We start from the raw sequence: 12,713 nt of genomic DNA, 5'->3' as shown, positions 1-12,713 counted from the left end.
TCAAATTAAAAACAAGAAAAGAAAACAGTGAACCAGCACAGGTGCAACAGATTTCAAAAGATGACGCAAAATACCATATAAACGCCAAAATTAATAATCAAACTGTTACGGCATACGTTGATTTTGGTAGTGCTTGTAATTTAATAAAGTTGGAGAAGGCACAAGAACTACAGCTCACAATCGACAAGGAGCGAGCTATTACAATCCGTGGCTACGGTGGTGCACTTGTACCCACCCTAGGCTTAATTCAAGCAAACGTAAATGTCGATTCTGTAACTCGTTCCGTACCCGTTTATGCTGTTAAGAACCACCATCAAGAAGTTGATTTACTTATTGGGCGACCATTTACTGAATCATCAAACACCTACGTTATAAAATCTGCTGATACACTAACATTCTATGAAGAAGCTGAGTTTGAATTGTTGTCCAGTTTTCACGTTGAGGAAATTTGTAATAAATTGGCAATTCACGCTGAAGAAAATACTACCGTGGTTCCAGGTATCAATAAAATAGCGGTCCGAACGAATCTTAATCAAGGTATTGTCGTTCCTAATTTTTCAGAACAACAACATAACAGCTCTGCTCTAATTGTTCCTAGTAAACCGATTGAATTTCATAATTGTTTAGGCATTTTAACCGTATACTCCATTAGTTACGCGAATACGCTGTTACGTAAAGGGCAATGTGTCGCGCGGGGAATCCCATCTGGGCAGTCTCAGACTGAAGTACCTGTGAGACCTTCGCTCTTGACAGAAGCACAACAAACACGTTTAGATAAGCTTTTAAAAGATTATGACGACTGTTTTGCTGCTAGTACCTCAGAGTTAGGAAACACAAACGTCGAAATGAGAATTAAATTGACAAGTACTGTACCAGTATGTTACAAACCATACAAGTTATCATTTTACGAAAGAGAAGTTGTCAGAAAAATAGTAGCGGACCTTATGGAAAATAATATTATAGAGCCAACTGTTTCCGAATATGCAAGCCCGATACTTCTAGTGAAGAAAAAGTCAGGAGAAATCAGAATGGTTGTGGACTATAGAAAATTAAACTCTATCACCGAAAAGGATCATTATCCCCTACCAAACATTGAGGACCAACTTGAACGATTGGCTGGTCATACGTGCTTCACAACCTTAGACATGGCGTCAGGATACCATCAACTTCGCGTTGCGGAAGACAGTAAACCATTTACCGCCTTTGTCACTCCCGATGGACATTATCAATATAAAAGAGTTCCATTTGGTTTGACAAATGCACCAGCAGAAAACCTCCTGTGATAAGTCTGATAAAAGAATCTGATTGGCTACAATGTGTTCAAAACATGGATGACGAGTGTGGGCGAATTAAAAATGAAATTGAGAACGGATTATCCAAAGATTATAGGATTGTTGAAGGAAAAATTTGTAGAGTTGTGAACAACGAAAATAAATTATTGATCCCAAAAGACGTTCGTTGGAGGATTGTTCGCCAATATCATGACGAAAACGGACATCCGGGTTTTAAACGAACTTATGAATCAATATCCAAAAACTACTGGTTTGCTAAAATGAAGAGATTTGTTACCAAATATATTAATGCCTGTATTCCGTGTCTGTGCGCAAAGAAACCAATGGGCAAAAGACGAGGTTATCTCCATCCTATCCCAAAGGTTGAGCAACCATTTCATACACTCCATTTGGACCATCTTGGACCATTTTGTAGAACAGCTAATGACAATGTTTATGTTTTGGTAACCGTCGATGCATTTACCAAGTTTACATGGCTGGAAGCTGTAAAAGATACAAGTACGAAACCGATTATCCAATGCCTGAAATTATTAATGGAATTTTACGGAAATCCAAATCGAATTATTACGGATCGAGGTAAAGGATTTACTAGTAAAGAAATGTCAAACTTTACCAAAAGTGAGAATATAAAACACGTTCTAAACGCAGTTGCGAGCCCTAGAAGTAATGGTCAAGTCGAAAGATTCAACAGTACCATTCTTAATGCTCTAACAGCAGCAATTGAAGGCCATCATGAATCATGGGAAGATCATCTTACCGAAGTACAACGAGGTATCAACATGACCATTAATGCAACAACGGGACAAACTCCGTCTGAGCTTCTTTACGGGTTTCCACCGCGTTTAAGGTACGATGCCGATTTACCAGATCGCGAACCAATAAACAGACTAGAGCAATTAAAAAGTAACCGCACCAAGGCTTCGGGTAAAATCGCTCGAAATGCAATTAATATGAAAGCGCGTTACGATAAAAATCGCTTATGTGCCCGAACATTTCAACCTGGTGATATGGTATTCGTTGAGAGAACTCCAATCATCAAAGGACTTGCAAGTGGAAAACTTGTTCAGAAATATATTGGACCAGTCCAGGTGACGGAAGTTCTACCAAACGACCGCTACCGTGTCCAATCCCTGTCAAAGGACCGAAGACGCTTCAGAGGCGTTGTGGCCAGCGATCGAATGAAGATTTTTACCACCCAAAAATCCAAATAAAGGTGGGTAATCTTTCATATCCTTTTAACTGTCTTAAAAATTTTACTCATTCTTGTTATTTGATTAAAAACCGCAAACTCTGCGAAATAATCCACTTTAAGTAAACTATTGGATCAAGTTTGTTTCACCCAATAACATCACTGTACTCTGCATAATTCTTCTTGGTCTATAAGCCAAATTTGACAGTTTGTCCTCTTACTGCATATTGCAAATTGTTCTGTTTGCTTATAATTGCATTCACAGAAGGAGTGTTAACTTATAGAGCATTTATGACTCTACACTCAAGATTAAAACTTTAGTTTGCAGTGGTACAATTAATCTGATCCAGTTTAAAACGGTGTGCTTCAAGCTGGCGCCTGTTGAGTTCTAGAGTGTTTTTTCTGCTTGTTGTGAACTCCAGAAGTTCGCCCTTGTTGACCACAATCCAAAAATTCTAATCTCTAGGTGCCTCCAGGGTAAACTATTAAATTTTAAACTCCTTATCTGTGTGGACTCCAAGTTGACCTCGGTTGAGATTTGTGTATTGGATGTCGACTATCTACTCCCTGTTTGGTCCTTGTTGAGGTCACATTTGTTTTGTTGACTCCAGGCTAATTCCTGTTGAGGTTACATTTGAAGTGTGGACTCCAAGCTGACCCCTGTTGAGATTGATGGTACCTGATATTCAATTTTAGACTCCCAGTTTGGTCCTTGTTGAGATCGCTTGATCGACGATTCATAGTGAGCATATATGTAGTACTTCAGATAAGCCCTGTTGAGACCTTTTTATTCGACATGCAACTTTAAAGTTACAAGTATTGTTTCAAAACTTGAAAGCTTTATTTTGCTACCAAGTTAAACTTTAAGGTACTGCTTGCCTATTTTGTTTTCAGAAATCAGTCGACTTGAAAGGCCCGGGACGAGCCTAGTCAGGATGGCCGAATGTTAAGCCGTTCTGCACTTCTGCCCTTTTCCATGCGGAGTCATGAGTGCGTGGGACGCTCTGCACGGACTCCACACACACACATATACACATTAGCATACAGAACTTCTACTTGTACAGATCTCTGTTCAATATTTTGTAGTAAAACTCATTTTTAATTTTCATTAACTAAAAATTTCCAACTGTGCCCTAATAATATATACAACTGTTGTTAATGTTATTACCTCTACCTTGGACATTTGAACTTCCTTCGGCCGGGATTGTCTATCCCGTCTATAGTCCAATTTTTACCCTTGTGAGGTGATGTCACGATTTCTTTACTCGCTTTCTCTCAATTGAAACGACAGAAACAGAAAAATACAAAAAAAGCGGTACCTACGTTTATTTATTGTTGGTTACTTTGTGGTTATTTTATGCTCCTGCCAATTTGACAATTTTTAATTTCTTTCACTTATTACATACATAACCTTTCGAAGCAATTGTCAAGAAATTTGAAACATTATTATGTAGTTATTATTTATGATCAATTTAAATTTGTTTCTGATCCTAGCTCAAACATACGCAAATGGGTAAAAATTGGACTCTAGAATCTAGATGCAAATATGTATTAGGTTCCCAGCCGGGATTTCAATAATCCCGGTCATTAGTGACGTCACTTGCATGATGTCAGAACAAAACCGGGATTCGTATGAATACCGGAGCCGGGAGGCTAGTCACAGCGATAAATTTAATAAAACTCTTGCTATCGTACCTCACAAACAGAACCCTGCAAGTCAAAGTGGAAAACGCCATTTCGCATGTCAAACCAATTAAAGCAGGTGTCCCGCAAGGATCAGTCCTCGGACCAAAATTATTTACACTATACCGGGTGATTCAGATTGGTATTCGCGCCCCTATATCTTTTTTATTTTAAGAAAAAAGTATAGCAAACCATATATATTTGTAAATCGCTTATGAAACTACAATAGATGACGTTGTCAAATCTTCTTTACGATCACATATGTCAAAGTTAAGACAGTCAACTTTTTTTTTTAAATAGTACACTGTACATTTCTTAGCCTACTCTTGTAAAGCTTTTTTTTCTACATTTGAATGTGTAAAAAAAGTTGACACTTACATCAGAAAAAAATCGAGAAAAAAAATAAAATATGATTTCATTTATTCGAAAGTGTTATTTTCTAAAAAGAGCAGTTCTTTTTCGGATATTTCGTCGTTGATTGTTTAAAATATTATGAAGAATCACATCTATTAAATAAAAATAAATAATAATAATAAAATGATGGTATGAGATAACGTCTTCAGGAATGTATAGACAGTAGGGGATACTACAGTCATTATTAAATATCTAGTTTGTTATTAAAAATAAAATTATGTTTTAAAATCCGCTTTTGGTGCTTTTATTTTCGATTATAAACAAACAAGTAATGTAAGATACAAATAAATATGTTCCATTAAAAATTAAATGGCACAGTTGTTAGCTATTTCTGTTATGTACGTTTTTGTTATTGATATTAATCAATTTAAAAACCACCATTAAGTGGGTAAAATTAAAATTACAATAAACGTGCTAATGGTAACTTTGATGTTACTAGGATGCCAGACCTTTTGATCGATCTCTTTATTATGTCAAAAAGGCAGTTATGTCACGAAATATTATAAGCGACTGCCAAGAAATTTCAAACTGCCGCAAAAACAATGAAATCTTTTGAATAACACAAGATTACAACAATTCGAATTTTTATTTTCAGTTTTCATAAGGTATCATTGACACTATCTTAACCAAACATTTCTATTTTCTCCATGTCAAAAGTCAGCTCTATGCATATAGCATTACCGGTTGTATTTTCTAGGTAAAATGTTTGTGGTTTTTTACATGCATTTTTTCAACAAATTGACACAATTCGCATTACTTTAAAACATGTAAAAGAGTTACAGTGATGGATAGACGTGAACGAGATTTTTGATTTAAATATCTGAGTTGAATCTTCAATAAAACAATACTAAAATCAAAATGATTGTAATAATGAACGTAGTAAAATAGATCGTTACAATAGGTAACGTAGGAAATTCTGGGTTAAAGGGCAGAGTACAGTATCTTTATTAAACAAAGCAACATCGGGGCGGGGGGTTAAAAATGGCCAGACAGATTTAAAATAAAATTTTCAGCGGTAAAAAAAAATCTGAATAAAATCATGAAATAATAGTCGGATATATACTCGTAAACGTAATCAGAGCTTACGTTTCTTTTACTGTTTCAAGTTCTAGCGTATTAACGCTGTCAAGTGCTGTAAACGGAGAGACCTGCTTCCATACCATCGACGGTTTTATGACACAGTTATAAATTTTGGTATTCGCTGAGTGCGCGATGACAGCGCCAACTAGCGGTGACAATTAAGGCGGAATTAGACTTTGTGGATAGAACGAGAAGTAAGAATACAAACGAATAATTTCAATAAATTATTGATATTTTAGATGATTAATTATAACTATAATGTGATTTGGAAATAAATCAGTGCTTTAAATGCTTGGTTAGTGATTTAATGTTAAAAGAGTACCTAAGTAAGCTTTCATAAATCTGATGTTGTGTAGATTTTTTTTTAATAAATTATTAATAAACTGATCCCTTATGTTTATGTCTGTTCTACGTGTTTATTAAACATGTTGTTTCTTTCTATTTTCAGTAAAAAATAAGCTTATTAATTATTAAAACAGGCATTCGTTTCATTACCAAGTTTGTTCAAAGTTTACTCGACCAGGTTGAGATTCATTGGCAAAAAGATTGCCGTGAATGTCTTAATTTTTTTTTGTACTTTTAGAGAAGATTTCGAATTATATCGGGTGTGTCAAAAAGGACGGACAGGTGTTTCAGTAGCATAGCATATTATAACAATGAGCCCGATTTTATACCAAAAACTGTTATGCAGTTCAGTTAAAAAAAATCTCAGAAAGTGAAAATGAAAACGGCAGCAACGCAATTGACAACTAAAAACTATGTAGTTGTCATGGTTACATTTTTTTTTCTCTCAGTCGTTGGTGAATCAAGACGCCTAATAAAATAACATTCACACCGGGAAATAAAAATTTTCTTAACGTAAATTTGGTTTTAAGTATTTGTCAATTAATTGTCTACTTGACAGTACCTATCAAAAAATTTTCTACTAATTTACACTAACTTTTTCAATGCCTCATTTCAGCGAAATAGATAAAGGTAGAATAGTCTCACACTTAGAAAATGGTAGGACAGTTATTATGAGTGTAGCGACAGCATTTCATTTTATTAAAAAGGAAACTTGAAGGAAGCATACTTTTCGTGTTATTTATTAAAAAAACACAGGTTTCACTGAATGACAATCACAGTTCGTCCGCCCTAAATGCGCTTTTTCGACACCTCGTGCGCTGCGATCGAATTCGTTTCCCCCATCATGTCCCCCATCATGAATACCGATTATAGTGAATGTCTGCTTTTATCTAAGCCTTATTTGTTTATTAACTGTTTTATCCCATGTAATGATAATTCCTGTTTACCTACCTAACGTTCGAAAATTGATTAAGAAACGCAACAGAAATAGTGAATAATTGTGCCATGTAATTTTTAATTAAACATATGTACTTACTTATTTGTATCTTACATTACTTATTTTCTTATTAGCGAAAAGAAAAGCACCAAAAGCGGATTTTAAAACATAATTTTATTCAATAAAGCAAACTACACTGAACTGAGCTGAAATTACTACAAGAAACAATTTCTAAATGTAGGTAACTAGTCAGTATATTTGAAGATATGGGGGCTCAAAAGGTGCAGCTCTGATCTCGTTTATTTTAAATTTTAAAAGAGATTTCGACTATTTGTCTTTTACTAGCCAGTGGCATAATAATTCTGAACGATTGTGATCAGGTTTGCAGTTTTCTTCATTATTTTTAGTATTTTCAAGTAGTAATTTTATGTCCGTTTTACCTCAAATAAAAATTTAACGTATGGCAACATGGCTTTGATTTTTCTCTCTCATTTCCATGGATACAACATAAATGAAATATTTCCAGTCTATTGGGATACATTGAATGTTTTTAAATGTTAAAAATTATTATTATTTGGACAAGTTGACCAACAGCATGTCCCAATTACAGGTCAACCAAGTAAAAGACAAAGGCAAAAACAAAACAAAAAAGAAACAAAACTATCAAACCACCAAACAGTCATTAAGAATCAACAGAACTATTCCAACCCATACCAAGCAACTAGCATCCTATTGCTGGTCTCTCATGAGAGGGTTGAAATAGCACCTCTTAATAGCATCGATGCCACAACAAAATATGTCAACCATACCCTCAATGTTCTGATAATTGATCATCACCCGGACGACCGGCGACGAGAGTCCAGTATTTGTACGTCTGGTCGGAAGAAAGAAAGTGTTTTTCGTGCGACAAGCTGGATGATTTACCTTAAAAGTAACTTGCGACAACAAATCTGAACAGTCAACAAGGCCTTGGATCAATTTGAACAGGAAAACCACTGAGTGGCCAGCACGTCTCGGCAGTAGTGATGACATTCCGAGTTGTCCCAAAAGAAGATCATTAGGATAGCCTCTGGGTGGGTAACTACCAGTTAACATATGTACCCCGTTCTTCAAGAATCTGCGCTGAACGCGCTCTAGAGAGGATATGTGAATACTGTACATAGGTGACCAAACTATAGAAGCGTACTCCAAGCGACATCGAACGTAGGTGAAGTAGAGCAGCTTTAACGTGTCAACATCCACTAAATGTTGCCACATTTAGTGTAGCGAATAGATCCATTTCTTCATTTTCTTCTAGGAAAAAGAAGATTGATTTTTTTAACATTTTCACCTGATATTTTAATAACAACGTACTGCTAAGCTGTTCCGCGAATTTTGGAGCACCTGTATAATGTAAAAATAATTTTCGAAAATCGAGTTTTTTAGAATACAGAATACAGATAATTTTAACAAGCAGACCATTATTTGTCGCATTTGCTAAGGCGCTAACGTAAGTCCCCTGTTCAGCCAGGCAAGATTTTACAGTCTTGGGTAAAATGGATTGTTGTACAGGGTCATTATAAATGATTGTCCCATCGCAGTTGGCGTTGAAAATCCACACAAATTTGGGATCTGCCGCTAGCTTCGCAACGTTAGACAAACTAGTAGACAAATTTACACTACTATCGGCGATGCTAGTCTCACTCATGTTATAAAGCTTGCGGCACATTCAACTACGTCACCAACGCCTACTGCGATGAGACCGGACCACGTAAATTGCGGACCAAAACCCCAGGTATCAGTAATCTTATAGGTAAATTGCGGACCAACCTGGGGATCAGTAGTATTACCGATAAAACTGACCTTCTAAGAAAGTATCGGTGGGATGGTAGGGGATGAAGATCGGGTGTATTGAAGACATTATTTTACTTATTAGTTATCTGCATCCACTCTTGTTTTTATCGTGCCGACATCAACATGAGTTGCCAAAAAGTTACAAGTGAAAGAGGAAAAACCTTGATTATTGTAAATGGTTTTACATTTTGTCGTAAAAAAGTGGTGAAACTTTTTGGACGTGTAGCAAGAAAATGTGCAATGTTAAAATTTTCACATTTGGTGAAGAATATATAATTTCCCGACGAAATGAAATACATAACCATCAAGAAAATCAAGCAAAATTAAATACTCAAATAATAAATGCTAGTGTTAAGCGAAAAGCTATGGATGATATTTCTGAACGGCCTTCGAAATTGATACACAGTGTTTTAAACGAAAACGGTAAAGTTTCAACAATTTTACTCAGGGTAAATATTTAAAATAACACTTTTTAGCTCACGTATTAAACACAATTACAGAAAAAGATACAAGCAATATCAGAAGAAATATTTATAATAAACGTAGGCAACTGCATCCAAAATTACCATCAAATGTCCAAGAAGTGTTTGATATTTTAGAGAGCATTAGCTTACAAACAATTAAAAATGAAAACTTTTTGTTGATTTCTGACAAACAAAGGAAACCTGTTTGTATTTGCTACACAAAGTAATTTAACCCATCTTTGCGAAAGTCACAAAATTTACTTTTTGTACTCATAGCCTTGAAAGCAACGCTTCCAACATCCAACGCTCGCTCCGAAACGAGTGCTTCCCGGTCGACTCGAATGTAAAAATTGCAAAAAACACTGGCCCTTTGAGGCATTCAAAAAAAATCTGTCTTGATAATAATGAAATTTAGTTCATAAAATACAACTTCCCTGGGTTTTCCTCCATTAAAAAATTACGGAAAGATTTATAATCGTTGAAAATTGTTCCTACAAAATTCACAAATTATTGCAAAAATTGAAATATCAAGTGAAGCAATTGTTTCCAATAACCAAAGATCACTGGCTACTTGGTTTTATGTTCGTTTATGTTTAATGTATTAAAACAAAAAAAATTAATTTAATTTTCGTACAAAAAATATTGTACGAACCACTTGCGTGAAGACATCTTCCGTTCATTCGCGCATTAATGAAAGGCACTCGCTCCTTCGTCGCTCGTGCTTTAAAAAATGCGCTCATGCGGGAACATCGTCTTCCCGCACTTGGTTCGTAAATAACTATTTCATGCCGCCGGCCGTTATCGACGGTTTTGCATGATTCAAAATCCGCCGGGAACGTTAAATTCCCGGCCTAGTACTTATAACAGTGACCTTGACTAGAGAATGGGCAGGCTCAGAGACGCGAGGGTCGCGGGTTGGATTCCGTTTGTGAAACAAATTTTTTACTTTTTAAAAATGATTTAAATTAGTCGGTATGAAAAATTTTGTGGATTACACGTCCAGAAAATGTCTTGCGAGTGCTCGTGTTGCTTCGCCTCGGCTACGCAATATCACTCACACTCGCAAAATATCATTTTCTGGACTTGTGATCCAAATAACTATGGATGGAACTTTTAATTACTGTACAAAGTTTTTTTTGCAACTTTTTACCATTCATAATATTAAAAATGGGCATTACATACCCTTGGCCTTTTGTTTACTACCCGATAAATGTACACAAACTTATAGAGATGTATTGTTGTTAATTATGACAGAATGCAGTAAATTAAATTTAACGTTCTGTCCAAAACATGTGGTCGCTGATTTTGAAAAGGCAATTCACAATGCAGTTTCCGCTGTGTGGCCGGCCTCAATCCCAAATAGTAGGCTGTAGGTTCCATTTACGGCAAGCTTAGTGGCGAAAAATACAAGCTTTAGGACTATCCAAGGAATATAAAGAAAAAGGAAATCCAACTGGTAAATGGTTTTGTTCTGGATCTATCTACGATGCAGCCCACAAACGAAAGTTGCATCAGGTTAGCAGATTATTTCGTTGACGTTTTTATTAGCGAAGATGCTGTTTTTCCACTATCGATATGGGCTGCCGCTGCTGCATCGACTGAGTTAATGACTAACGCTTGTGAAAGCTTCGATTGAAAATTCAACTCTAATTTTTACAACGTACATCCCTCGTTGTTTCAGTTTTTAGAAGTGTTGAAAAACATGCAAACTGATGTTTATATTATGTTAAACACTGCTAATTTCCCTAAGAAACTGCGAAATAATATAATACGCCGACATGATTTACTTGCCCAAAAACTTGTACAATATCGTGATAGAAGAATTAGCAGATTTGAATTTGTTAAATTAATGGCATATTTAAACATAGTTTAAGTTGCATGTATTGTATATAGTAATTGTAGCATTAACCAGTTTAATAAAAGTTAAAATTAGAATTGACATGTTTTCTTTGTTTTTTATACAGTTCCAGTGCAAGTTTATATTTTTTCAAAAAATGGAATCAATTTAGGTACCGTGCCACGGTATTTTTCTACTTTGGGTCGGCGGTTGGCAATTGTTGCCGGTAGCTCAGTCTTGGGCGGGGTAAGCGAACGAATTAGCCAGACCCGAAAGACAAGAAGATAAGGACGCCAGGATCCTCCGGCACTGATGCTTCGGGAGTATCCGGATCCGACGATACTCCGGGGCCGATGCCCGAAAAGAAACACACGTGTCCCAGTTAACAAATTTAATCAAATTAGATCCTCTGGTACAATAAATATTTACAATAAGTGAACATTAAAAAAATAATGTGTACAATTGATTGTTGGAAAAAAAATAAAATTACTGTTCGATGTTCGATTGCAGCAAACAAAAAAAAATCAAGGAACGATCCTGACCGGTAACGCACAAAATAAATTAAAACTAAAGATGAAATTCCCGCGAGCCGCCGACGATACTTGTACAAACTCGGTGCGACCGCAAAACAAACGGTATCGAATTAAAACGCAACTCTTAAGTTACCGGCGTCGGATTTACAAATAATATTGTCAAAAAAAGGTTTGAATTCCAAATTACACACACACACAAGATAAAATACGCGACACAAGAGAGAGAGACAGCAAAACAAAAGAAGAGACGTTATCTCCTTGCCGAAAAACGGCTGCGGCCTCGAGAGAGGAGATACCCGGCACGAGCAAACTGGAGGCTCTGTTCCTGTAGGCGCGATATGATATTCGGGAACGATCTGACCTGAGCCTCCTGCGTCGTCCTTCGGCGTCCTGTGGGGTTTGCGGCTCGGCGGTCCTGCTGCCGTTGAGGCCGCTGCTGATTCCGGTGGAGATGAAAAAAGAAGGCCAGAAAAACAGGAAACTCGACGGATCCGCTGGAACGGGTCCGGCAAAAGGTCCTCGTAAGAGATCCGCTTAAAAGACCCTTTCATAGAAAGAAGAGAACGCCATTAGGTAACGTACGACGGGAAAACTGTGACTTACTCAGTCGGCGTGAGGTCTTTTTTTTTGGGGCGACGAAAAGCCAAAAAAAGTCCGTGACTCCCAAGATCCGGAAATTCCGATTGAGTTGGGGTTCCAAAAGGTACGCTATCCAGCACGAAACGGAGAACCACGCAACTCTTCTGACGGGCACAGGAGACTTCGTGAAAATCCCGAAAATCGGTGCGATCCACAAAAAGAAACGCTGACACGAAGTTCACCCAGTCACGGTGCTTTTGCGAAAGAGGAAGAGTGGCATCGAAACGCGAACTTATCGCCTTGCCCAAAAAAAGTCTAACCAGTCTCGGTGAAGGAAAACAGACCTTAACAGCTGTCGACCGAAGGAATATCGTGAACCGACAGGTGCGTGCGTGGTCGAATTTTTGACGCGCGACAGCGGGACCGAGATAGGTTAGAAAAATCAAAACAAAGGCACCAAAAGGCCTACGCCGTCGATCATCGATGAGAACCGTCGATCGAGACCGTCTCCAGGTGTTTTGGGAGAT

At 36.9% G+C, this 12,713-nt stretch overlaps 1 long non-coding RNA gene across 1 annotated transcript; it reads right to left on the bottom strand.

The window, feature by feature from the left end:
- Window positions 1-11,450: 11,450 nt before the first annotated feature.
- Window positions 11,451-12,337, bottom strand: LOC138140614 (uncharacterized). The gene is made up of 2 exons (XR_011162640.1): window positions 12,211-12,337; window positions 11,451-12,151 (listed from the first exon to the last, which is right to left on the bottom strand). It is a non-coding gene; the product is annotated as an uncharacterized lncRNA (long non-coding RNA).
- Window positions 12,338-12,713: the final 376 nt, after the last annotated feature.

Source organism: Tenebrio molitor, chromosome Y (genome assembly GCF_963966145.1).
Source record: "Tenebrio molitor chromosome Y, icTenMoli1.1, whole genome shotgun sequence".
NCBI lineage: Eukaryota > Metazoa > Arthropoda > Insecta > Coleoptera > Tenebrionidae > Tenebrio > Tenebrio molitor.
The sequence above is the reverse complement of the archived record's forward strand: the minus strand, read 5'-3'. Positions and strand labels throughout refer to the sequence as shown.